This window comes from Sapajus apella, unplaced genomic scaffold (assembly GCF_009761245.1).
Source record: "Sapajus apella isolate SASKATOON/1434 unplaced genomic scaffold, GSC_monkey_1.0 scaffold211, whole genome shotgun sequence".
Lineage (NCBI taxonomy): Eukaryota > Metazoa > Chordata > Mammalia > Primates > Cebidae > Sapajus > Sapajus apella.
Genome location: NW_022437151.1, coordinates 319,473 through 344,879, shown reverse-complemented (window position 1 = coordinate 344,879; position 25,407 = coordinate 319,473). Strand labels below are relative to the sequence as shown.

At 51.7% G+C, this 25,407-nt stretch overlaps 1 protein-coding gene across 1 annotated transcript in view; it reads right to left on the bottom strand.

The window, feature by feature from the left end:
- Nucleotides 1-25,407, bottom strand: part of ADAMTS2 (ADAM metallopeptidase with thrombospondin type 1 motif 2) — a 219,394-nt gene that overhangs the window by 99,020 nt on the left and 94,967 nt on the right. The gene's annotated exons all lie outside the window — the stretch shown is intronic.

Genomic DNA, 25,407 nt, shown 5'->3' with positions numbered 1-25,407 from the left:
TGCGCATTCCCCTAAAGATCATCATTAAGATGAAATATGTTTATGTGGAAGCATAATCAGGACATGGCAGAAAGCCCTGTTTGGAGGCTCTGGGAAGCAGAAGGCAGGCGTAGCCCCACAGGGGCCATCGGCACAGAGCCCCAGTGGTGCACTTGATTAAAAGATGCTCATTAGGATTATTTCATCCCAGCCCTTTATAACTTTATTACCGACTCTGAATTAATTTTTGCAACTTCAACAGACGCAGCTCATCTAGTGCCATTTTTATGACCTGAGGTGGATTGGAGGGTGGGGAGGGGCTCCTGGGGTCGGCCTGGCCATCAGGAATGCATCAGGAACAGCTGCACCATATCTCAGAGACAGTCCTGACTGTTCTCAGAACTCCCATGGGATAGGCTGCCCCACAGACAGATGGATGTTCTATCTAGCCTAGGTCTGCTCAGCCTTAGCAGCACTTCAGGGAGGAAAAGGGAGCACTAAAGAAGGAGAGAAGGCCTCTCTGGGCTGGTCCTCAGGATATGCCCCCTACAGCAGAGGGCAAAGGACACCCCTCGGTGGTGGATGAAGGAGGTCCTGGCCTGCCCAGCACCTGCACATCCTCACGGAGCCACCTGAAGCTGTGCAGCATGGTGGCCTGCCCTGTCTGGGCACTACACACTCGTTAGAGGATGGTGTGAGGGGCAGACACACTCGCTAGAGGATGGTGTGAGGGCGGATGGGCACACTCTTTAGGGGATGGCACAAGGAAAGATGGGCACACTTACTAGGGGATGGTGCAAGGGCAGATGGGCACGCTCACCAAGGCACTTCACACAGAGGTGCCATGCTACTGCGCCAACCTGGCAACCATGTGGAGGAGAGCAAATCATCCTCCCTCCCCTACTCACACCCCATATGGCTCACAGGGAAGAGCCAACCCCACTGCACCCCAGCTCCAGGAGTGCCCAAGGGGTCCTGCCAGGCCACGGGGTCCTGCCAGGCCAATGGAACCTGATGCTGTGTGTTGGTGTGCACAGGAAGACTCCCTTGCTTTCCTGTCTGCTGGGAAAATGTGATTCTGGGGCTGCTAGGTACCTTCTTCTCCCAGGAACAGCAGAGGTGACTGATGAGGGCAGCCCGATGTGCTGCTGACACTGTTTAGGCCCCCAAATCCAGCGGTGGCTGAAGCTGACGCAGCCCTGCACTCTCTAATCCTTTGAGTCAACTCACTGAGCTTTCTGTCACTTGCAACCACAAGAGTCCTGTGTGCTCTCACAAACACAGACACAGACAAATGTGCTGGCCTGGGGGCGGCATCATGGTTTGGCTTTGCAGCCAGAGCACTCTTAAACTACCAAGGCATCGGACCGGGCCACTCTCTTCTGCCCGTGCCTGTACCTCCCAGTGGGGAGCGAGGAGAAGGTCTGCTGTGTATTTAAGGTCCATGGCCAGAAAAGGGGCCAGGCTCTGGTTCAGCTCCCAGATACATGTCCTTGGGAAGTGGTGCCCAGCAGAGGTGTGAAGCTGCTGAGGTGGAGCCCAAGCCAGCAGAGCCAGGCTGAGTGACCAGCAGCTGTGTGAGCCCCTTCTAGGTGTCCTGCAGTGGGGCTGGGGTCCTCCTGTCTACAGCCGTCACAGAGGTTCCCAAACAAAACCTCCCCTTCTTTCCCCCAACACCAGCCAAACGGCCAAGGCTGCTCTGCACCTGCCCTATGCCACTCTTCAACGGCCTTTGCAGCCCACTCTCTCCCAAGGATTCACGGGGGCCTCCAGAGGCTAGGGCGGGCCAGAAAAGCCAGCAAGGCCTGCCCCTGCCCAGCATCTGCTTAGGCCATGGAGGGTCCCCAAGACCTGCCAAGGCCTCCAGGACTCCAAGCCTTCTCTCTGCTGGGCAGTTGGCCCAGAGAAGGGGAACTGGCCCAGTGAATCTCACGGAGGCATCGCAGCATGCAGCAGCCAGGTGGCAGGGGCCAATGCAGAGGCCGGCAGGTCTTTTAATGAAAATATTCACTGTGAACTTCAGAACAAAAAAAAAAAGACACCCACAGGTCCCAACAGAAGGGAGGATTCCCAGGGATCTTGTTCCGAATGCAGAGGAGGTGGGGGCCTGGCAAGTGGGGTGATGACAGCCAATGCCGAGGGACCCATGTGGCTGGAGCTTGGCCAGTGACTTAGCAGATGACAGGTGGAAAATACCTGTTACCAGCCTGGCACAGGAGTGTGTGGGGTCCACCAGGGCCAATTGTCACCACTGCCAATCCCAGGCTCCTGTATGAGCTCCACCGAGTTCATACAGGAAGACAAATGGAAGGAACTGCCAGACCCTGCAAGATTGGATGACAGGACCTGGGCTCAGAGTGGCAGCCGCACTGGGAGCCTCTCAGTGTTGTCCCTGAGTCTGCACCTTGGAATTTACCCATGGGAGAGGCAGGTGAGAGAGAAGAACCCACAACCAGGCATGGAGGACAGGAGAGGCCAGAAACAAAGGTTGGGCAGGCCTACTCCTCAGCCCCACATGGGGTGGGAGCAGAGGGCCCCTGATTTGGACATCTGGAATCCAGGCATTGCTCCAGGAAGACCTCAGATACCTTACACTCAGAAGGTCCAGGGCCCAGTGCCTGCTCTGCCCACATGTGCATCTCCGGCTGCACTGCCAGCTGCCTCATCCACCAGGGGAGTGGCGCCCGCATGCGCCCAGGCCCACACCAGGAGCAAGGCCTGCCTCTCCGCCTCCCTCAAAGCCAGCTCCCTCCTCATTCCTCAGGGTCTCTGGAACCTGCCCCTCCACCTTCCACGCCCTCTGTATTGCAGGCTCCTGATTCCAGCAGAATCAGCACCTCATCTGTCTCTGCACTCCTCAAATCCGAGTTCCAAGGCATTTCTCTACCTGCCAACCTCAGTTTCCCTTGTTGTGGCCTTCAGGTACTCAGATGTTGAGCCCTGTGTCATGCGGAGTGGATGTGGGCCCTGCAGGGGTGAGGTCCTGGTCCTCTGGGAGGGGCCTGCAGCTGACACATGCAGGAGGTCTCAGATGCTGCCTGATCCTGAGAAAATGAGGCCCTCTCCTACCTGGCCATGAGCCACAGGCAGGGACTCAGCGCCTGCCTCTGCTCCCTCCTCCTTCCCAACCCCTCTAGGTCAGGAGACCAGGCACACAGCAGTGCTGGGGCGCTGGGGCTGAGCACAGGGCTCCTCCTGGCTGACAGCATCGCATGGTGGGCCTCACCGTGCCACCAAGCTGCCTTCCTAGGCGGAAGAGTTCTTCAGATCCTGGGCACCAGGGACTTCACACACCTCCTGTTTCTTCTTCATGGCAGCCGGTGGAGTGGGCATGGCACTCCTCTTATGCAAATGAGGGAAGAAGTCCAGGGCCCAGGCAACAGGCACCCTGTCTGACCTGAGCATTTGGCTCTGTCCCCTGCATCCTGAACGTCCAGTGGCCCATAATGGTGATTCCATGTCCAGCAGCTAAGATGGAGCTGAAGGTACTGGGTCATGGCACCAAGCACAATCCCTGTGTCTGTCCAGGGTCTGCTCAAGGAGGAGGAGTGACTGGGGACAACCTCGGGGATGACCCCAGCACTCCCCTATGCTGGGGATGGAAGGGCAATGGGGCCTGGGGCTTCTTGAGGGACAGTCCCGGATGCACCCATGCCCCTGAACCTCTTGAGGGGACAGGGAAACCCCTGGTGGGTGGGCAGCAGCCAGGTTCCCTGGATCTGCCCAGAGAAGAACCCCCCACAGAGGTGATCCTATGCTCACCACTCCCCCGTCAGCTCAAGACCCTGGAAATTTCCAGACCCTCAGCCCTCTCTCCCAGCGAGTGTCAGGGACCTCCCTCTCCCCTCAGGCTGCTGGGCCGCCAAACCACATGTCCCCCTTCCCTCTGCTCCTGCCCACCGTGGGGCTGAGGAGCAGACCTGCCCGACCTTTGTTTCTGGCCTCCCCTGTCCTCCACGTCTGGCTGTGGGATCTTCTCTCAGACCTGCCTCTCCCACGGGTAAATCCCAAGGTGCAGACTCAGGGACGGCACCGAGAGGCCCCAGTGCGGCCGCCACTCTGAGCCCAGGCCATGTCATCCAATCCTGCAGGGCTGGCGGTTCCAACCATTTACTTCCTGTGTGAACTTGGTGGGTCCAGGAGCCTGGAGTTGGGGGTGGTGACAATTGGCCCTGGTGGACCCCACACACTCCTGTCCCGTGATGTTTCTGCCCTAGAATATCCCAGCTGCAGTTGAGGAGGGAAGGGGCTCCCCACGCTCCCCACACAGCACCCAGACAGAGGTGTTGACGCGGCTTAATTTGATCAGCCCCATTTCGAGCAGGGAGGAAATCAGAAATCAGAGTGGGTGCTGAGTCCTGAAAATTTAATCCCCAAGGCAGCCTCACAGGGGCCTTTCCTCACCAACTGGGTAGGAGGTGGGTGGCAGGGATGCACTCCAAGCCCAGATCCTGGGGCCACCCTGAGAACTGGGAGGGGAGGGAGGGCTGCCCTTCCTGCAGAGAGGATGGCAAAGGCCCTGGTCACCGGGCCCCAGCTGTCCCCAACACCACAAGGGCTCAGAAGATGGGACCAGCAGCTGGTCAGGCAGAATCTATAAAAATCATCCCAATTCTGATTCTAATTTATTGTTCAAAAGCGGGCGTGACCCTTCTAGGCAGCAGCCGGCAGCAGGCCTACAGCTCACTGAGATGGGCTGGGGGGGTGGCCCTCTGGCTCATGGTCGCCAGCCGGCTGCCCACGTGCTCCTGCCTGCCCTGCAGGTGGCACAGCCACTATCACGGCCGTGCATGTTGTGAACTGACTCCTGCTAAGCCCCGATAGGGCGTCAAGTCTGGTAGCAGCCCCTGCGGTGCCCAGCCACCTCTGAAGCTCCAGCATGCTGCTCCCAGGGCAAGAGCACCCTCTCCAGAGCACCTGGTCCAGCTGCCACTTTCTGCTGGGCAGCCCCTCCCCCTGCTTCCAGGTCCAGCCTGACTTTCCTCCTGTTTGGGACAGTTCCTCCCTGTCTGCCCTGGGCCCATGCCCTCCACCAGGCCAAGTCACTGTCTCCCTCTCTGGCCCCCAAAATCTTCATTTTCATTCATTCATTCATGGTTCATTCACTGGTCAAGTATTTTGGTAACTACGATTTGCCGGGCCTTGTGTGGCACCACCTCCAGGAGAGCACTCAGGGCTGTCACCATCACAGGCTGGCCTGTTCAATGATAACTCCCCAGACACATACACACATGCACATGTATGCACTCACATACAAATACACACACACACATGAATGCACTTACATATATGCACACATGCACACAAATGCACAAGAATACACATACATGTGTGAGTGTACATGAGTGTATGCATGTGCATGTATATGAGTCTACGGATACGCACTCATGCCTGCACACACACGTGCACACACACACATGCTCTACAGTGAACTCCCAGAAGACTGAGGCGGCCCTTGACCCCTCTCTAAGTCCCCAGGTACCCACATAGGGCTTGGCAAAATGAATAAATTCAATAAACTGGGGCCAAAAACACCCATTGGATAAATGGAAAACTGCAGTTATCCTTATGCCGCTTCTGAGCAGGCAGGACAGGGGAGGAGGAGGCGCGGTGTGGACGTGGGCACAGTGTGCACCTCCTTGGTGGGAGCAGTCAGCTGTGGAGCATGCGTTGGTTTCCTTCATGGCTGTCATTCACAGGGAGAGCGTGAGGGTGGCGTGAGGTCAGCGGGGCAGGGGGGCACCGCATGCGCTCGCTGCGGCCGAGTGGTGGGTGCGTGCTGCCACCAACCTCTCCTCTTTTTCTTGGGAGCTGTTGCCATGGCTCCTGGCACATCCTGACATCCGTAGGCGCCATCCTGACAACATGCTGCTGGCCGCAGGCCACAGGGCTTGCCTCTCGCCACAGCGATTCTCCCTCGGCCTCCCTGACCCTAGACCGGCGGGTCCCTGCTAGGCTGGGCATGTTTCCCAATGCCCCATCTCTCTGACCCAGACATATTTTGTGCACATGTTGAACAGAGAGAAATAGTATGCATTTCCGAATGAAATACACTCTCTTGCATTTTTCCTTGAAGCATGTAGCCCTCTTGGCTCATCTTTTGCTTATTCCCTCTTCACTGAGAAATATTTTGCTCCCATGAGAAAAGCCGCATGGGCAAGGGGATGAAAGGGGACAGCGGGCCCCGGGCAGGCTGTCTCGAGCCCGAGGTGGCCAGCGGTGGCTAGGAGGGTGTGGGTCCATGTTGCTGGGCCTTCTTATTTTTGTAAAGAAGTGAGAAATCTGGATTTGCATGTGAAGTCTCTGATCTCCAAATACTCGCAAGCAATTTAAGAATAACGCAGGTGCTGTGCTACTTGTGAAATGAGCCAAAGCTGGGCCCCCAGGTCCGTCTGACACCTCAGCTCTACGCCCTGAGCACCTGTTTCCCTGTAGCCTCCTCCATCTGGCCTAGAGAGCTTTTGAGCACAGTAGGATTCTGGTCAACCAGGGCAATCCTGCCTGCCTCTGTCCCACAGTGGCTGAAGCTTCCTGGGCCGCAGTTCATGCCCCACTTGTTTCTCCACATCCCTTTCCCACCTTGAAGGACAGCTCTTGGTGGATGTGTTTTATGGTGAAATCCTCATGCAGGGGCCTGAGGAGCACGCTCTGGTTATCTACAGGGCAACAAACACTCAGCGAGCACAAGGTTCCTCCTCCCTCTCATGGACTCTCAATTCAGCCCCGTAGGCCTCACCAATATCATGTGCACTTCAAAGGACTAGTTTCCTTAATATGTAAAGTGCTCTTACAAATCAACAAGAAACAATCCAGCAAAGGAAAAGGGACAAATGGTATCAATACGGAAGTGCTGAGTAGAGAAGGACATGGTCCCTTTAAATTATACGGAAGTGGGGGAATGGCATGGTCCCTGGCTAAGGCTCCACCCTCACAGACCTAGGTGAGGACAGGAACTCCTGCCTTCCCGCCCAAATGTCACATTTCCCAAGATGACCCTGCTCCACCATGCCCCATCCTGTGCCTATAAAACTCCCTGAGACTCTAGCAGGCAGGCACAGTGACTGGACGTCGAGAGGAGCACATCAGCGGAGGAACACATGGGTGGCAGGGCATCGAGAGGAAGGCACCAACTGCCACTGGCATGCCACAGGCCACCAATCAGCAGAAGCAGAGGCAGAACCACGTGGAGTGTGGCTGGGCAGTCAGAGGACAGCCCAGGCTGCTGAAGAGCCGGAGTCCAGGAAAAACCTTTGCACTCCATCCTTCTTCTGGCTTCCCCCATCTGCTGAGAGCTACTTCCACTCAATAAAACTTTGCACTCATTCTCCAAGTCCATATGTGATCTGATTCTTCTGGTACATCAAGGAAGAACTCGGGATACAGAAAGCCCTCTGTCCTTGTGACAAGGTAATTGAGTTGGTTAACACAAGCCTCCTACAGATGGCAAAACTAAAAAAGCACATAATAGCATATGCCTGCTGGGGCTTCAGCTGTAAACATCCACCCCTAGACACTGCCATGGGATGGGAGCCCCACAGCCTGCCCGTCTGCATGCTCCCCCAGAGGTCTGAGGAGTGGGGCACTGAGGAAGAGAGCCACACCCCCATAACACACCCTGCATGGAGACAAGGGAACTTTTCCTGTTTCAGTATGAGGGGACAGTTCTCAGAAAAGAAACAGCAGCAGCTTTTTTTTTTTTTTTTTGAGACAGAGTCTCTCTTTTGCCCAGGCTGGAGTGCAGTGGCATGCTCTCGGCTCACTGTAACCTCTGCCTCCAGGGTTCAAGTGATTTTCCTGCCTCAGCCTTCTGAGTAGCTGGGATTATGGGTACCTGCCACCGTGCCCAGCTAATTTTTTTTTGTATTTTTAGTAGACACAAGGTTTCACCATGTTGGCCAAGCTGGTTTCGAACTCCTGACCTCAGGTGATCCATTTGCCTTGACCTTCCAAAGTGCTGGAATTACAAGTGTGAGCCACTGAGTAGCTTTTCAATGTATGAAATGATGTTCAACCTCACCCTTAATTAAAAAAATAACCTGCATCAGATTGTCAAAATAAACATGTATGCATCAGGGGTACATGCCGAGAGAAAGGCATCCAGCAAACCATCCTAGGGTTGCGGTCATCTTTATCAAAGATGAAAATGCACAAACTTTGAACCCGGCATTCCAGTTGTTGAATTTAATCCTACAAATGTCCTCATACAAGTGGGCAGGGAAATAATGTAAAGATATTCAGGGCTGTGTTATACGAAATAGTGAATATTGAAAGGAAGTCAAGTCCCCATCAGTCAAGGTCCAGTTAAATAAGTGATTCACAGGATGGAATACCTTCACAGAAGGGATGGGCAGATCTGGAAGAGCTGACGTGGAAGATGTCCAAGATATGTTACCCAACAAGAGCGAATGCAGGGTAGTACACGGCATAGTCTACAGTGTGCATGAGGAAGTCATAAAAATGAAAGCACATCAAAAATGAAGAGTTTGGGTCCTTTGTAGGGACATGGATGAACCTGGAAACCATCATTCTCAGCAAACTGACAGAAGAGCAGAAGATCAAACACCGCATGTTCTCACTCATAGGCGGGTGTTGAACAATGAGAACACATGGACCCCAGTGTGTAGTGCTCCCCTCCCTGTGTCCATGTGTGGGAAATAGGGGAGGGACGGTGGGGGGTGGGAAGCTGGGGAGAGATAGCAAGGGGAGAAATGCCAGAAGTAGGTGATGGGGAGGAAGGCAGCAAATCACACTGCCACGTGTGTTCCTATGCAACAATTTTGCATGTTCTTCACATGTACCCCAAAACCTAAAAAGCAATAAAATAAATAAATGGGAAAAAAAATGAAAGCACAATATATCTAGACACAAAATCCCTTGAGCACGAGATTCCAATCCTAGGATTTATATGTGTGGGTGTGTACACACACATATATGTACTTGTGTGTGCGCAGGACATCCTGAAAGGACACAAAAGAAAGGGGCGCAGTGGCTGCCCCCGAAACAGGAGCTGAGCTCCTGGGCAGCCAATGGGAGGTGGGTGGGGCCAGCAGTGAGCATTTCATATGGTTGCAATCCTTAGTCCAGCCAAAAAGCAAGCCACGCACATGCGGGAGAAGTCAGGACTCTCCACAGCAGCTGGGAGTGGAGTTCCCCCAGGGGTTGGGGGCAGAGGGAGCCTACAGCCTGGCCTGCTCCCTGATGACTCTGCACTTGGCAGCCGAGGGGGCCACTCTGACAGTCAAGGCCCAGCTGTGATCTGGGGTGGAACTGGTCTGGCCCTGCCCTCCTTGGCCTGGCTCTGGGTGCTGGCGCGGCAGGATCTGGTGGGTAGTGGGGTCCCCAGCTGGGGCCCTTTGAGTGATGATAAGCCTGCTGGGCTGGGACCACAGAGTGAGTGTGACCAGCATCCCCACAGGATGCCCTCCAGGACTGCAGGGCCCAGACACAGACTGAGAGGGAATCTGACACTCATGGGGAGGGCTGAGAGGCAGACAGAGTGGGAGGGTGTCCCTGACCACGGCCCATGGGACCAGCAATGCAGGAGGTGACCCCCTCTCCCCCCGGTAGTGAGGGAAGCCCCTACTGTGTCAAGGAGGGAGGGCCAGGAGAGGAGAGATGGCCCAGGTCAGGGGGGAGGGGAGAAATGCAGAGAGACTGGAGGGCAGAGATGGTGCTTAAGGAAGGAGGTGAGGCTGGAGAGGGAGCCAGGAAAGAGGGCAGGCAGGAGGGAGGCGGCGTGTGGACAAACAAAACAGAGGCAGAGTCGAAACCTGGGTGCAGAAATTGGGGCCAGGGAGGACTCCAGGTTTCTGACCTGGGCAATTAGTCATGCTGGGAAGCCTTCCCTGCAAAAGACCCTCAAGAGGAGCCACGTGAGAGGAGGGGAAGGCCGTGTGGGGCATGTTGGGCTGAGATTTCTGTGGGGACCCAAGGACAGACACCCGTGAGACACTCAGGCAGGAGCGGTCTGGAGCACAGAGAGAGGGTGGGCGGCCTCCGGGATGAATCAGTTGCCAATTCATCCCACCCCAGTGGTGCACACAGAAGTGGGCCAGGTGCACCGACAGGACAGGGCTGCTCCTGACTCAGCTCACTCCACCAGGGCCCTGTCTGGGCAGCAGCCTGTTTTCTTGTTCTCTCCAGCCAGCGGGGCAGAGTTGGGGGTAGACTCGACCCAGCCTGAGGACCCCCCAGGTCCCTGGCTCTTCCCTCTCCACCTGCCATAGCCTGAAACCAGCGTGTTTTTGAAGTGGAAGGACTCTCTGCATCAAGGCCTAGCTCTCAGGCTGGCCAGCGCCTCGCATCCTGCTAGATGCTGTCTCCCGGCAGCAAGGCAGGTGCGCTGGGACCTGGAGGTGCCCCCAGCCTGAGCACCCACCATGCACAGCTGGGCTGGCTGTCCCTGCCCTTAAGGCAGGCAGAGCCCCAACCAAAGCCAGCTGACATCCACTGCCTGCTGAGCATCTGCCGGAGGCCCCTGTCATTCACCCCTGCCGCCTCGTCCAGCATCCACAACTCTGGAGCTAGGAAGCCTGTTGCCCCTTCCCAGAGCAGGGAGCCACAGCCCTGGAAGTCTAGACTGAAGTCTCCACGGTGTGCGGCCACCTGAGAGCAGCTCAGTCAGTCTGGCTGGACCCTGAGCTCCTCCCCTGGCTCACACTTGAGAGGTGACAGCCAGCACGTGAGCAGGTGCCCTGGGTTCTGATCCCAGCAAAGACGCCGCCAGTTGTGTGTCTTAGTCAGACTACCTACTCTCTGTCAGAGTCTCAATGTTCGGATCTGAAAAGTAGGCATAACGATCCTGGCCACAGCCTTACAAGTAAGACACACAGAAAACCTGAGCCCCAGAGAAGCCAGGGAGGTCCATACATGCTTCTGTGGGAGAATCGGAGGAAAGGAGGAGACGCCAGAGAATCTGAGCTTAAGTGACTTGGCTGTAACCAAAACATAGGCAGAGTCACAAACACTGACCCCGCTGCCCACTCCCAATGGAGAGGTAATTCCAGGTCAGCGGCATCCAGCCTTCCCTGGCCACCAGCTGCCACCTAAGAACACTCTTTGTGGGGGTCCTGTCCCACTGGGGTGCAGGGGCACATCCCCCAAATCCCAGCCCTACGGGAAGCCCTTCCTCTGCAGCCGTACTTGAAATCACCTCCAAGAAAAAAGAATCGCTTCAGCTTCCAAAGATATCCCCAGGCAGGAAATGGGCGGCAGGCAGCATGAATGTTTAATTACGTTAATTGTCCAAGTTCAGCGCACATCGTCACTCCTTAAGTAAGTACCTTATGGGAAATTGTAATTAGGCGTGAAATGGCTCATTTTTACAACTCCCCTTTCTCAGGATTCCCCAGAGCTGGAGCCCCTGTCAGCAGGCTGACCAGGCCTCTCTTGCCAAGGCTCACCTTCCTTGGTTCTAATTTAATTTTCTGACCTTTTCTCTTGACATCCTTACCCCGTACATTCCTGCGCCTTGGCATGCTACACTAAAGCACCATAATTACTGAGCTATAAACCTCTCATGGAAATCTGCTTTTGACTTTGTTAGAAAACACTATAATCAAATCCCTGAGAGTTCAGGATCGATGGGGTTGGCCTGCCAGAGGAAATATATCACCGGCTTAAGTGGTTTAGCAGAGGCGGTCCTGGCAGGAGGAGGGCAGGGCAGGCTGAGCAGGGCTGGGTGTGAGGTGGGCAGGAAGGGTGTCCTCGTGGGCAAGGGGGGAGGGATGCACAGAGGCAGAGGATGGGAAATATGAGATTACCAGAAAGTGCAGCCTGGCCACCCCAGAGCCTGCAGGCTTTCTGAGTGCCTACCTAGCCCTGGGCACCCACAGGGCATTGACCCTGAGATGCTCAACTGTGCAGAGGGTGTAGGTCTTGTGGTGACCTATGCGTTCCAGGGCCTACTTCTGCTGATGCCAGGGCAAGACCCAGCCTCAAATACACATCAAATACATACGCCCAGGAGGGCTGTGTATACAGGCCCACAGACAGGGTGAGGCTTGGGGGTACTTGGGTCCAATTACTCTCACCTCAGGTCTCACTTCTGGAAGCGTGGACATCGCTGGCACCACTGCACTGCAGTGCGTCTGCGTCTATATAGATGGCCTTCATTTCACGCATGCACTTACAACGTGCCACCATTCATGTACTGTCAGGCACTCCTTCATTTTGTAAAACAATAGGGCTATCAAGGTCAGCACTGTGGCTCATGCCTGTAATCCCAACACTTTGGGAGGCTGAGGCAGACCAATCACCTGAGGTCAGGTATTCGAGGCCAGCCTGGCCAACGTGGCGAAACCCAGTCTCTACTAAAAATACAAAGTTTAGCTGGGCATGGCGATGGGTGCCTGTAATCCCAGCTACTCTGGAGGGTGAGGCAAAGGAATTGCTTGAACCCCGGAGGCAGAGGTTGCAGTGAGCTGAGATAGTGCCACTGCACTCCAGCCTGGGCACCAGAGCAAAACTCTGTCTCAAAATAAACAAACAACAAAAAAATAGGGCTGTCAGAAGATGAGAGGGACCCAGGCTTGTATTACACAACCACATCGGTGACAGTGTACTGGTGCGCAGACCCCCCTCCATGTACACGCATTCTGAAATAAGCCAGGCCCAGAAGGACAGATATGGCATGCGCCTGCTCATGTGAGGCTTTATAATCAAATGCACAGAAGCGGATGACACCATAGCTGCTGCTGGGGCTGGGGGAGAGGGAAATGGGGAGTTGTTGTTCAATGGCATGAAGTTTTAGTTATGCTAGATGGGTAACTTCTAGAAACCTGCAGTACAATGTTGTGCCTGTCGCTAACAATGTGGCACTGCACACTTCAAAATTCTTTAAGAGGTGTGAGCTCACGTTAAGCATCTTTACCACAAAAGCAAACAACAATAGCAACAGAAGCGAAGGGACAGAGGAAACCGAGAGAGGCGACGAGTGTCCACTGCCTCGATGTGCTGATGGCATCCGGCGTCTGCACATGTCCACACTCGCCGAACTGTCAGGGGCCAGTGACCTCTACAGTCCTTTACCATGTCGAGCATAAACTTGCGGAGAAGGGGAAGGGTCGCAGTCATTGATTCTAGGTTATAAACTGCACTACCTTTCAGGTAGTTTTCAAGCCAAGTCCAATGTTTCGGGAGGGACTTTGGTAGCACTGAGAATTCTGATAATAGAAAAAATCAAATCTTGACAAGTAATCAGAGGACACATTGGTGTATATAACAAGTTTTTCCCTGTCTCACAGGTGACATGGATCAATGTTTGTCCAAAATTTTTATCCAAATTCCCATAAATACACATATGAGAGTCTTCTCAGTGCACTGAATAAAAAAGTTGGCAGGGGCAGCGGCTCACACCTGCAATCTCAGCGCTTTAGGAGGCCGAGGGGGTAGAGGATCACTTGAGCACCAGAGTTGGAGGCTGTAGTGAACCATGATCGTGCCACTGCCCTCTAGCTGGGACAACAAGCGAGACCCTGTATCTAGGGAGAAAAAAAGGAAATTAGCTAATATCCTAGAGAGTGAAGGCAGAACCTGTATCAGCTTTTACCAAAAATGAGAACGCCACTGTTGCCTCCGCATTATGTCTTTTAGGAAGCGTCAATTTAACATTATGAAATGCAGTACATCTTTTTAAAGTAAAATTGATGCTCCAGGAAGATATTCCACATATCCTGGCCTTTGGTGCCCTCCTGACACTTGGTATAATTAAATTAATCAAAACTCCAGTGTGCTAAGCCAGGGCATCTGTGAGTGGCTGTTACACGACACCAATGTTTGATCAAATCTCCAATTATGCGCAAGTGGGGCTCCATGGAAGCCAGCGGGGCCCCTCATAAACAGAAACGTCCATATGGCTCTTAGATGGCTCAGGCACTGCTCTAAGCACCTTGTCTCTAGTTGATTCTTCACAGCAGCTGTGTGAGCTAGCTGTGATGATTATCTTCATTCTGCAGATGAGGAACTTGAGAAAGGCTATCCCAACTTCACACTGTGCGAAAGTCTCCGAGCCAGGATCTGAACCCTGGCCTGGCTCCCAAGAGTCTGTACTCTCGAAAACTGTGCTAGGCTGCTCTTAGGGGGCTGTTACATTTTAACTCTGACATGCCAAGCAAATCACTGTAAATTTGAGTCATTGCTCAGCTGCTTGATCTGTAAAACAGGGTGACAATGGCTGCAGGTCCTGCCACTGAGAAGATTCCCACGCGTGTCTGTATCAGGATGAGGATGAGTAGATCGGCAGAGTACACAGTGCCTCGTAGATTGTGATGATTATATTTTTGTCTTTGATTCCACTGCCAGCACAATACTTTTTTTTTTTTTTTTAAATAAAGGACTGTTGAACTACCAATTCCCATGATTAAGTTTGTATACATTCTTCTTATGTTTCTTTGGTTAAAGTTTCAAGATAGTCTTAGGGTTCAAATGTTTAAACGTCAAATCCTTTGGCTCATCCTACTAATTACAAACATAAAATATGGCATTTCTAACAAGTCTGGAGAATGAAAGCACATAAAATTATGTGCCACATGAGCATCTCTGCCGGGAGACGTCCACGGAATGCTTCAAACTCAAGTGAAAAGTGTTTGCCGTAGTTAAAGGCTGCAGACAAATAACTACTGCTCTGAGAAATCACCACAGTTTTCTAGGAGAATTATTTTTCAGCAAATATATCAAGAAAAGTAAATATCAAGTATAATTTGCAGAGTTGCAGATAACTCCACATTTTGGAATAAAAAGCTCCCGTGTTTATGTACAAGTGTGCAAAACACAGTGGATGAGACATTTTTTTTTCAGGTCAATCCTGCCTAAATCCTAACCAAACATCGTCAGTGCTATCCCTCATGACAAGATGACATTGTATCTTGTGTGTGTGCGCGTGTATGTGTGTGTGTTGTATCATATTATCTGCTTTGTTAAATGCTATGCTCATTAAAATGTGTCACATTAAAAACAAAAACAGACTGGTTGTGGTGGCCCATGCTTGTAATCCCAGGACTTTGGGAGGCTGAGGTGAGCAGATCACCTGAGGTCAGGAGTTTGGGACCAGCCTGGCTAACGTGGCGAAACCCTGTCTTTATGGAAAATACAAAAATTAGCTGGGCACATTGTCAGGCACCTATAATCCCAGCTACTTGGGAGGCTGAGGCAGGAGAATCGCTTGAACCCGGGAAGTGGAGGTTGCAGTGAGCGGAGATAGCGCCATTGCACTCCAGCCTGCGTGACAGAGCAAGACTGTCTCAAAAAAACAACAAAAAACAGAAACACACACTACACTGACTACACTGAAGCCCCTGAGCCACTAAACAGCCACCCCAAGGCCCCCAGGCACCAGGCACCAGGCACCAAGGTCTGGGGGTGGCCCAGAGCCCATTCTCCCCTCTCTTGGAGCAGCAGCCCAACGTTATTTCCTGGAATTCCTGGAACTCTGCATGTGCACATACTCCCTGAGCCCAACATCCTCTCCCTCACAGGGTGTGGGATTTGAGCCACAGGAGACAGAAGAGGAAAAAGTAGTGGTGTCACCAACACCTGGTCACAATGGTTAAGACCCTCTTGTGTCTAGGACCCTGACTGTCAAGCCCTTCCACAGCCCGACTCCCCACAGACTCTGCAGGTTTCCTAATGTCCTCCCAGTAATTCCTCCTGGCTTCGGGCAGCTGGACTTCATGCAAGCTTTCTACCAGAAGAGACCCTCTCCTGCCACAGGTGCCTTCCCCATCAGATGCCAGGGGCATCACTGGCCCCTGTCGCCCAGGGCTTAACCCCTGCTCTGTGGGGAATTTCTGATGCTCTGCCTGAAATCACCCATGTGGGCAGTCCTCAGGTGACATCTGCCAGCCCTGCGTGGAGAAGGCCTCACCATGCATCTCAGCGAGAAGGGGAGGCAGATCCCCACAGGAAGTAGGGCCCAGTCCACTTGTGGCCTGCACTCTGCTCATCCCCTAGGGCAGGGCTTCTGTGTGCAGGGCTTCACCCTTGCCCTCCTCTCTGCCTGCTCCACACCTGCTGCTTTGACCTCCATGACCACGTACCTGCTGACAGGTGCTCACCCCATCCAGCCTGCACCACTTTCCAGACTCCAGACCCAGTACCCCACTGCCTGCAACTGTCCCTAGAGTGTCACGAGGCACCTTCATGTCAACAAGCCCCAAACAAACCTGTCACCTTTCCCTACTCCAACCTCGCAGCCATTGCTGTTCTGCCCATCTCATCTCCACATCCAAGGAGTCACTGAATCCTGGCACCTTCCTGGTCTCCCTGTCCATACTGAGCTCAGCTCTCCCTCTACCCAGATGCAGCAGTCTCCTCCCAGACCTGCCCCCAATCCCCTCCTGCTCCCTGCCCTTCACTCCCTGCAGCTGGAGCCCTCACCTGAGCTTGCCCGCATTAAAACCCTCTGTAGCGCCCTCTTCCCAAGCTTGCCAGATGGCACATGAGTGCGAGCACACTGGCTAGGGCCTCCTGGTGGACCTGACCTGCCTTGTCTCCTGCCCAGTGACCTGCTGATGTTCGCACAACGCTCTTACAGCTGTGGGTCTGAGAAAATACTGCTCACTCTGCATAGAATGCCTGCCCCTGCCCTTTCTGGCAGACTCCTATTCAGTCTTCAAAACCCAGCTCCATGCCTCAGCTTGTCAGCCCTGCAAAGAGAGCAAGTTATTCCCTCTCCTAGGCTCAAGTACCCTATTCTTCCTTCTTTTAAGCCACTGATCATGCGGAAGTATAGGCTCACCAGTTTCCAAGCCCCCAAGCAGACCCTGAGCTCCAGGGGTAAAATCATGTACAGATTCACCTGCCTTGGCTGAGAGGAGGCTCAGAGAAGGTTTAGGAACAATGGGATGAAGGATTACACAAGGAGCAAGAATACAAGCTCACCCTTATGCCTCAGGACAGCATGAAATGCTCAGGGTGTGTGAGATGGAACTGGTGTCTTCACACCAATGGAGCCAGGTGCCAGCCCATGTGTGCCCGAGTCCCATGGAGTCCCAGGCTGCATGGAAATCAGAAGGACCCCAAATTGAATGAGCCTGGTGGGTGGGCCTTAAAGAAACTCATCTGGCCCCTTTGTCTCAGGTCCTAGGGGTTAGTGCTGCTGGAAACTCTCAAAGGAGAGGGTCTTGTTCCCATCTAGCCCCAGGCATCTGGGCAGGGCCAACAAAAGGGCTGGTGGACCAGGCCTTGCCCTGGGAGAGGAAGGGCAGAAAGGAAGGACAAGAGAAGCGGGGTGGACCACCTCTGCCCAGACAAAAGGCAGAATCCAGTGCTGATGGTTGCTAAATGGGTCCTCTCTGTTGCTGGGCCCCCATGACCATGTGAGCCCTGCACAGAGCTCCTGCTGGATCCTGGGGGCCTCTCTGCACTAGGATTGCTCTGACAGTTCCCCCACCCTCATGGCATGGGTTGCCCTCCACATCTAAGTGCCTTCCCAGACACCCTGCCGCGTCAGCCTCCTGTGACCACCCATGTCTACCTGGCCTGGTCCTGGTCCTAGGGGCCCTCCTGGTCCAACTGCCACTGAGCAGATGGAAACCTCCTCCCATCCCAGCCATGAAATATGCTCAGAGCCTCTTGCCACACCCCAGCTTCCAGATGTCCTATGCCCTGTGAGATGTTAGCCACACTCTGCTCAGCCCTCTGCCTTGAGATCAGCTCCACACCCAGGCAGGGGGACCAGCTGTCTTGGGAGCAATGATGGGCATCGCCCCTCTGTGCTGTGTTTGGAATCTTCCAAGCCCTGGACTTTGGGCCCAGGAATCACCTTCCCTCCCTCCTCTCGGAACACACAAAGGGCAGGCTTTGTCTTCAGGTGCTGGGGTTGGGGGTAAGGAATGCCAATTGTTCTAGCCACTCCCACAAGGGTGAACCAGGAGACTAACCATCAAATTCATCAGGAAATCCCAACCTCCCGGCCCTGACTGAGGCCCTAAGGCCCCAAGCAAACAATATCAACAGAAAGCTAGAGGTGCTTAAGGTGAGGAACAAGAATGAGCTGTCAGAGGCCTCTGATAAAGAATTGTTTAAAAAGACTTCCTTTGCTGTGGCTCACGCCTGTAATTCCAACCCTTTGGGGGTCTGAGGCAGTAGGATCCCTTGAAGTCAGGAATTCAAGACCTGCCTGGGCAATATGGTAAAACCCTGTCTCCATAAACACAAAATAATTAGCTAGACAGGGTGCACTTGTAGTCCCAGCTACTCAGGAGGCTCAGGTGGGAAGATTGACTGAGCCTGAGAGGTTGAGGCTGCAGTAAGCCGACTTCGTGCTGCTGCACGTCAACCTGGGTGACAAAGCAAGACCGTGTTTTGGAGAATATAATTTCCCCCTTCGATGTATGCTATGGACTGAATATTTGTACCTCCAAAATTCATATCTTGAAACCTAATTCCCAATGGGATGATTTTAGGAGGTGGGGCCTTTGTGGGGGTCATTAGGTCATGAGGGTGGGGCCTCACGAGTGGGATTAGTGTCCTTATCAAAGAAGCCCCATGGCTAGGTGCAGTGGCTTACACCAGTCATCCTAGCGCTTTGGGAGGTTGAGACGGGGGGAGGGGGGTTGCTTGAGCCCAGAAGTACAAGACCAGCTTGGTTAACATAAGGAGCCCGCATCACTACAAAAAATAAAAAAAAATATGCTGGACGTGATGGCTCACATCTCTAGTTCCAGCTAGTCCCAGTTGCTTGAGAGGCTGAGGCAGGAGGATCGCTTGATTCCAGGAGTTTGAGGATGCAGTGAGCTAAGATCATCTCTAAAAATTTTTTTTAATTACAAATTTGGAAATAAAATAAAAGAGGCCCCAGAATGCTCTCTTTCCCTTCCACAGCGAGAAGGCACAGTGTGTGAACCCTCCAGACACATCTGCCAGCACTTTGATCTTGGACTTCCCAGCCTCCAGAACTATGAGAAATAAATGCTGTGTAAGTCACTTGGTGTCTGTGGTGTTTTTCGTGGTAGCGGCTTCAAATGACTAAGACAGTATCACTTCAGTGGCTCTCAAGAAAGGCGTCATCACCTGGAGCCAGTCGCATCAGTTAAAGGCTGCTGTTCCCCCGCTCAGTGTGGCTGGGGGAGATCAGTGATGCCTGATTATCAAGGTCACTGTGTCGGAATTAAAGAAGATGGGGCCTGATGAGGGGCTCTGGGCCACTCTGTGTCCCTGTCTGCTTTGTCCGGAAAATGGCAAAAGGAAGGAGGCATCTTGGAGCATCTGTGTCCTCTGGTTTTACCTTTATCTCTGGTTTCACCAGGACACAAAAACCCAGCAGTTCTGTACAGCAAGGTGCTTGACAAACAGGAACAAACAGATAAGCCGAAGAGGCCCAGGCAGTCATTGCTCCTGAAATGCACGGCACAGTGTGTCTGCGGCTCCTGAGAACGGCAGTGTGAAAGGGTAGTTACTAACCAGACCTTGGTGTCCCTCTGCCCCGCCCCACGGAGGCCCTGAACATCCTACAAGAAACGCATACCGAAGCCGTGTTCTTGGAGAGACCTTGGGGAGGGTGTGCACTCTGGAAACAGCCAAGCTGTTGTGGCTTGGAAGAAACAAGCAGTTCCATCCACTCTGGGCTCACAGATATTCCTCCTGAGCTTGAAGGAAGCCACAGCGGAACTTGGAGCTACTCTAGTTCTCTGGAATATGAAGCAGGTGAAACCGCAGACATCTCTCCAAGGAGCCGAGTCCCGGTTTTCACCTGCTGGGTGTCCATGATTCACCCCCAGCTACTGACTGGGGGCTGGCTCCCCTCAGGGGCTGCTCCAGGAGACTCTGAGAGTCACCACAGCTCCCTGCTCTGTGGAGCCGCTATCCTAGCAGAAGGAACAGATGGTGCCAGTGCTCTGAGTATGCCGGAGGGCAGATGGCCTGCAAGTGCCAGGACAGGTGGTGTGAGAAGAGCTGTCTGCAAAACCTTAGCACATCAGGGTAGGTCCTATTGGAAGGGGACATGTGAGTAAAGGCTCGAGTGAGGTTGCAGTGAGCTGAGGGTGTCTAGAAAGGGCATCCAGGAGGAAGGAAGAACCATGTGGCATTTTGAAAAGAAGGGAAGCCTGGGATGGCAGGAATCAAGTGAGTGAGAAGGAAAATGGAGGCCATAGGGACCCTGGGCGAGGCGCTGGTCATGTGGGGTCTGGTAGATGGCATGCATGCTGGGTGCTGACTTCTGAGGTGAATGAAGCGGGGTCCACTGTGAGATTTCCAGCAGAGGATGGACGTGATCCAGCAGAAGGCATCAAAGGATCCCTGACCATGGACTGCCCTGCAAACCCTCCACCTAGTGCAGGATTCCTCTTACAGGAAATGCCTCAGTAAGCAAATCTAGAGAGGCAGGAAGTAGATGAGTAGGTGCCTGGAAGGTGGGGAGAGAGGAAGGATGACAGCTAAGGGGTGTGGAATCTCTTTGGAGTGAGGAAGATGTTCTGAATTGTCTGTGATGATAACACAGCAAATAACCCTGAATATATTAAAAACCATTGGATTGTACACTTTAAATGGGTATGTGAATTATATCTCAATAAAGCTGTTAGAGAAAAGAATCCCTGCTGCTGTGTTGAGGACGGATGGTGGTGGGGAAGCAGGGAGGTCTGCTGGGGGCTCCCATGGTCATCAGGAGAGGACAGAGGCTTGGCGCAAGTGAGAACAGTGGGAATGGTGAGAAGTGATCAGAGTCAGGGTGGACTCTGAAAGAACAGCCGAAAGATTTCTCAACAGATTGCTCATCGGTGTGAGAGGAAGAGAGGGGTCAACACTAACTGCAGAACTTTGGCTGTGCAAATGGAAGGAAGGATCAGCGGTGCACAGAGCCGGGGAAGGCAGAGGGTGGAGCAGAGAGGGTGAGCGCCAGAGTTCCGTGAGGGGCGTGCTGAGTTGGGACTTCCAAACTGAGGTTGGCAGGTAGAGAAATATATTGGAACTTGGATTTGAAGAGTACAGAGACAGATGAGGTGCAAGGAACCAGGAAAACAGATCATCAGAGTGCAGCACTGGAACTGATTATGCAGGGATGGGGGCTGCTGGCAAAACAAGGTCTAAGGTATGACCAAGGCCAAATCCAGTGGCGAGTCCTTTCTAGAAACCTTGAAAGCTGTGGTTATAGTCACCCTGATGGGAAATTTTGCAAACTTGACCCTCTGTCAAATGAGTTCCTGTGATGCGTGTCAAAGTGTGGATCTTGGTGTTCAGGGGTGGGCAGAAACTCTGCAGACCCCCTGCCTTGCTGCCTGCAACCCTGGTACATGACACCACTAGAAACACTGCTGTGGAAACCATAAATGTCACCAGGTCCAGAGCTTGAACCCACTTCTTCCAGAGCTTTTGTCCAGAAAGGGAAGAGGATCAGGGTTCAACTCTCTTGGCAGAACTCTACAGATGTCACAGAAGACAACATGAATGAGCTTGGCTTAAGAGACCTCTGGTTTTGTGAAAGAGGAGGAAACCGAGTCTCAGGAAAGTTTTATGGGAGGAGTAAGCTTGAGGGTTGGTTTCCCTAACAGATGGGTTTAGCTACGTGGGTGAGGTAGACCAATGCTCTCTGTAGAAGATGGTGGAGAACAACGATCCAAGACTAAGAAGAAACTGAAGTGTGAGTGGAAGCTAGGAGTGAACCTTCAAGAACCAGAGGCCATGCCACTGCCTGGCTCCAGGTGGAGGAACAAAGCCTTGTCACTGTGTTGACAGGGACAGAGTGAGTGCAAGGTGCCTGGCAGCTCCACAGGAAGGTCAGATGTGTCCCTCATCGAAGGCAACGGGACCCTGCACCAGTGGCCAGTACCAGCCGCTCCAGCCAGTCTCTGTGAGATGACCTCACGCTGGTGGAAAGCGAGGAGAGAGCAGATCAGCCCAGCCAGGCTCCATGCCCAGCAAAGCCAGGTGAGCTTGGGTTTTTATTCTGATCTTTCATGAGTCAGGGCTTTCAGCCTAACTGCCTTCCAGAGTCAAAATCAATCTGATGTTCATAACGAAGTGAAAATTGCCGTGTCAAAGGCCAGTCTGTAATTTCAATGTATTAAAAGTGAAAGACCACAGCTTTCTTGTAGAAGTTTCCTTTGGCAGAATTCAAGTTTCCTCTTTCTTTTACTTGTGCAATTCAAATTCATTTCACATTTTTAGGATGTGACCATTTTTGCACAAAAAATGTATCAAAAGAGATAATGCACACACCGTTTGTTTTTTAAGTTCTGAGTATGTCAAAGAGATTTGTAGTATGTGAAAACAAATTATAGGCAAAATAGTGTGTATGCCTATCTGTATGCATTTTTTAAAAATGGGCAAGTAGGGACCATCTTGTTGATTTTTCAAAGCAGCAGCCCCTTTCTTTCAGCACCCGAGAAGAGCCTTACCTCACCCAGTACGTCGCTGGTGGATGGGTAATTCATGCCCACCCTGCTCCCTGGTGGCTGTGGAAGGGCACACACCCCGTACCTGGTACTCCGTGCCCTCAGCACAGTGATTGCTCCAGGGAGTGAACACATGACTGGAGTGAGTCCGATCACTGGTCTACTATGAGATCTGAACACAGGGAGAAAAAATATTCCCTTCCTGGGTCAGTAAGCTCACAGTGTAGGTAGGCCTGGAGCTGTGTTTGTGAAGAGCCAATCTGAGAAGGAAGTCTCTGCAAAAAAGAGCTAAGTCAGAGGAGGAGGAGAGATGCTGAGCCTTGGCAGCCTCAGGTGGGCCAGCTGTGCCTGCTGTCTTCCTCGTGTGTGCCAGCAAATTTCCTTTTTTTTGGCTTAACTGGATTTAGATCTCCAATTACACCTTGAATGACCCTGATGTATCCAGCGTCCTCTACCTTCCTTATTGCTGTGGCCCTTTTAGAAAAAGATTAAGAATCATCTGTCCTGAGAATTCCACTTCTGGAATGGTGATGAGAGGAGCCCCATGGACACATTCCCCTCAGAACAACCAAAACTGGTGAAAAGTATTGAAGAGTAACCACCACCAACAATTTAAAGTCTTTGGAAATTATCCTAAGAGCAGACAGCAAATAAAGCAACATCACCTATTCAAGAAAATCAACTAAATCTTGGGAAGAAAAATCCCAGTAAGAGCAGCAAGAATCGGTGGCACCTAAGCCATCACTTGCTCTCTCCTCCCTGCTTCTACCCCTCCCAGTTCAGCTTATGGGAAGTTCCACTCTAGGGGTGTGTGGCCAAGAACACAGGGCTCCCTCTTCCCTCAGATCCCAATCAAGGAATACAGTATTTCACCAGGATAGGCAGGCCACCAGCATTTCTCATCATCTCCAACTCCCAATGACAGAGGCTAACTCCCTGGTGAGGGTGACTGAGAGGCTGTAGCACCTTCCTCCACCCCACCCTGACTCAGGGCAGAAGCTCCATCTCAGGTGCAGCAGGGTGAGAGTACTGGGCTCCTAATCAACCTAAGTCCAGCCTGCTTGCTAGAAAAAGATCACATGCTACAGGGTGATGAACCAAGAAGATCAGAAGCTAGCTCCTGCCCAATACCTGGAGCAGTGGCTTCACAGATGATTTTGGCAGCAGGAATTTAAGAGGAGGCTGATAGCTCTACGAGAACAACAACCTAAACTATAGGCCAGCTAACTCACTGGGAAAAAAATCAAGAGAACAGATCTCTATGAGGAGCTCTTCCAGGGATAGAATGAATTTCAAAGACTGGCCTCAAAATTATCCCTACCCAAATTTAATTGGATCACATGATGTAACAATTTATGTCTCAGGACATTGTTAAAAATAATAGAGCAATCATCCATCAATTAGTGAAGCCTAATAGCTGGGTATGACACCAAATGAAGCAGACAGTGTAACAGACAGATCAGAGAAAGGGACAGCCACAGGGAACCCTGCTGAAATCACTGTCATCCCAGGATGACCCTGCACATGCTCAAGGCTATGCCCTCAGAGAAGCAACAGCTGAGGCTTCCCACCATGAAGAAAACAGACTTCCCTAACATAGTCTAACCAAATCAGTAAATAAATAAATGCACAAACAACAGCAAAGAGCCTCAGAGATGGCAGAGGGGAGTCAGTATGCAGACTTGCCACATGACCCAAAATGTCGTTTTACACAACAGAAACACAAATGAGACATGCAAAGAAAAAGTGTGACCCATTTGCAGAAAAAACAGGAGGCAATAGAAATTGCTGGTAAGAAAGCCAGATGTCAGATTTAACAGCTGTCAGATTTAGCAGCAAAGATTTCAAAGCAGTCATTGGAAATACGTCTTACAAAAAAGGAGAGCATGCTTATGTAAAGGAGTGATGATGACAGTGTTTCATCAAATAAAGATTATCAATAGAGAGAAAGAAATTATAAACATGAACCACATGGAAATTCTGGAGTTAAAAGCACAATAACTGAGAGGTGTAACAGTAGACCTGAACTGGCAGAAGAAAGAATCTTGAAAATAGATTAATAGATATTATGCAATTTGAAGGCCACAGGGAAAAAAGAACAAAGAAAAATAAATGGAACCTAAGAAAAATGTGGAACGCCATTAAGGACATGAATATATACATAACAGGAGTCCCAGAAAGAGGCAAGTGAGATAAAGGAGAAGAAAAGATGGAAGAAACACTGGCAAAAGTCTCCCTAAATTTGATGAAAAACATTATGTTTCCAAGAAACTCAGCAAACTTCAAATGGGATAAATGCCAGGAGATCCACACCCAGAGACATCATAGCAAAAATGCTGAAAGCCAAAGACAAAGAGAAAATTTTGAAAGCAGCAAGAGAAAAATGATTTGCCACATATATGGGAATTCCAATGGGATTTCCAGCTGACTTCTCCTAAGAAATAATGGAAGCCAGAAGGCAGTAGAATGGCATATCGAAAGTAAAAAAGCTGTCAACCAAGAATCTTTCTCCAGCAGAACTATTTCGCAAAATTATGGTGCAATATAGAGAGTCCCAGATAAATAAAAACTGAAAGAATTATGAGTAGACCCATTTTATCAGACACACTAAAGGAAGTTCTTTGGGCTGAAAACAAGTGAACTCGGTAACTTGAATTCATTCACACACACACACACACACACACACACAGAGCACCAGTAAAGGTAATCAAGCGACTTTAAAAGACAATATAAATGCATATTTCTTCTCTTTTTCTCCCTTAACTGGCTTAAAAAGCGATAGTATAGAAGAAGATGTATATAATTGTATTATTGGGCCCATATAATACATAAATATAATGTATTTGACTAATAGCACGAAGCAAGTGAACAGAAACACAGCTACTGGAGTAAGAAAATGATACCAGATGGGAACTTGAATCCACCGGAACAAATGAAGAGAGCCAGAAATGGTCAACAAGAAGGCAAACTGGAGATAGATATTCTCCTTTCTTTCTTCAGCTTCTTCAAGCATGAAATTAGATAAAGTAATAATTATAACAATTGTTAAGTTTGTAACATATATAGATGTGTGGTAGGCAGAACTGTGGCCCTCCAA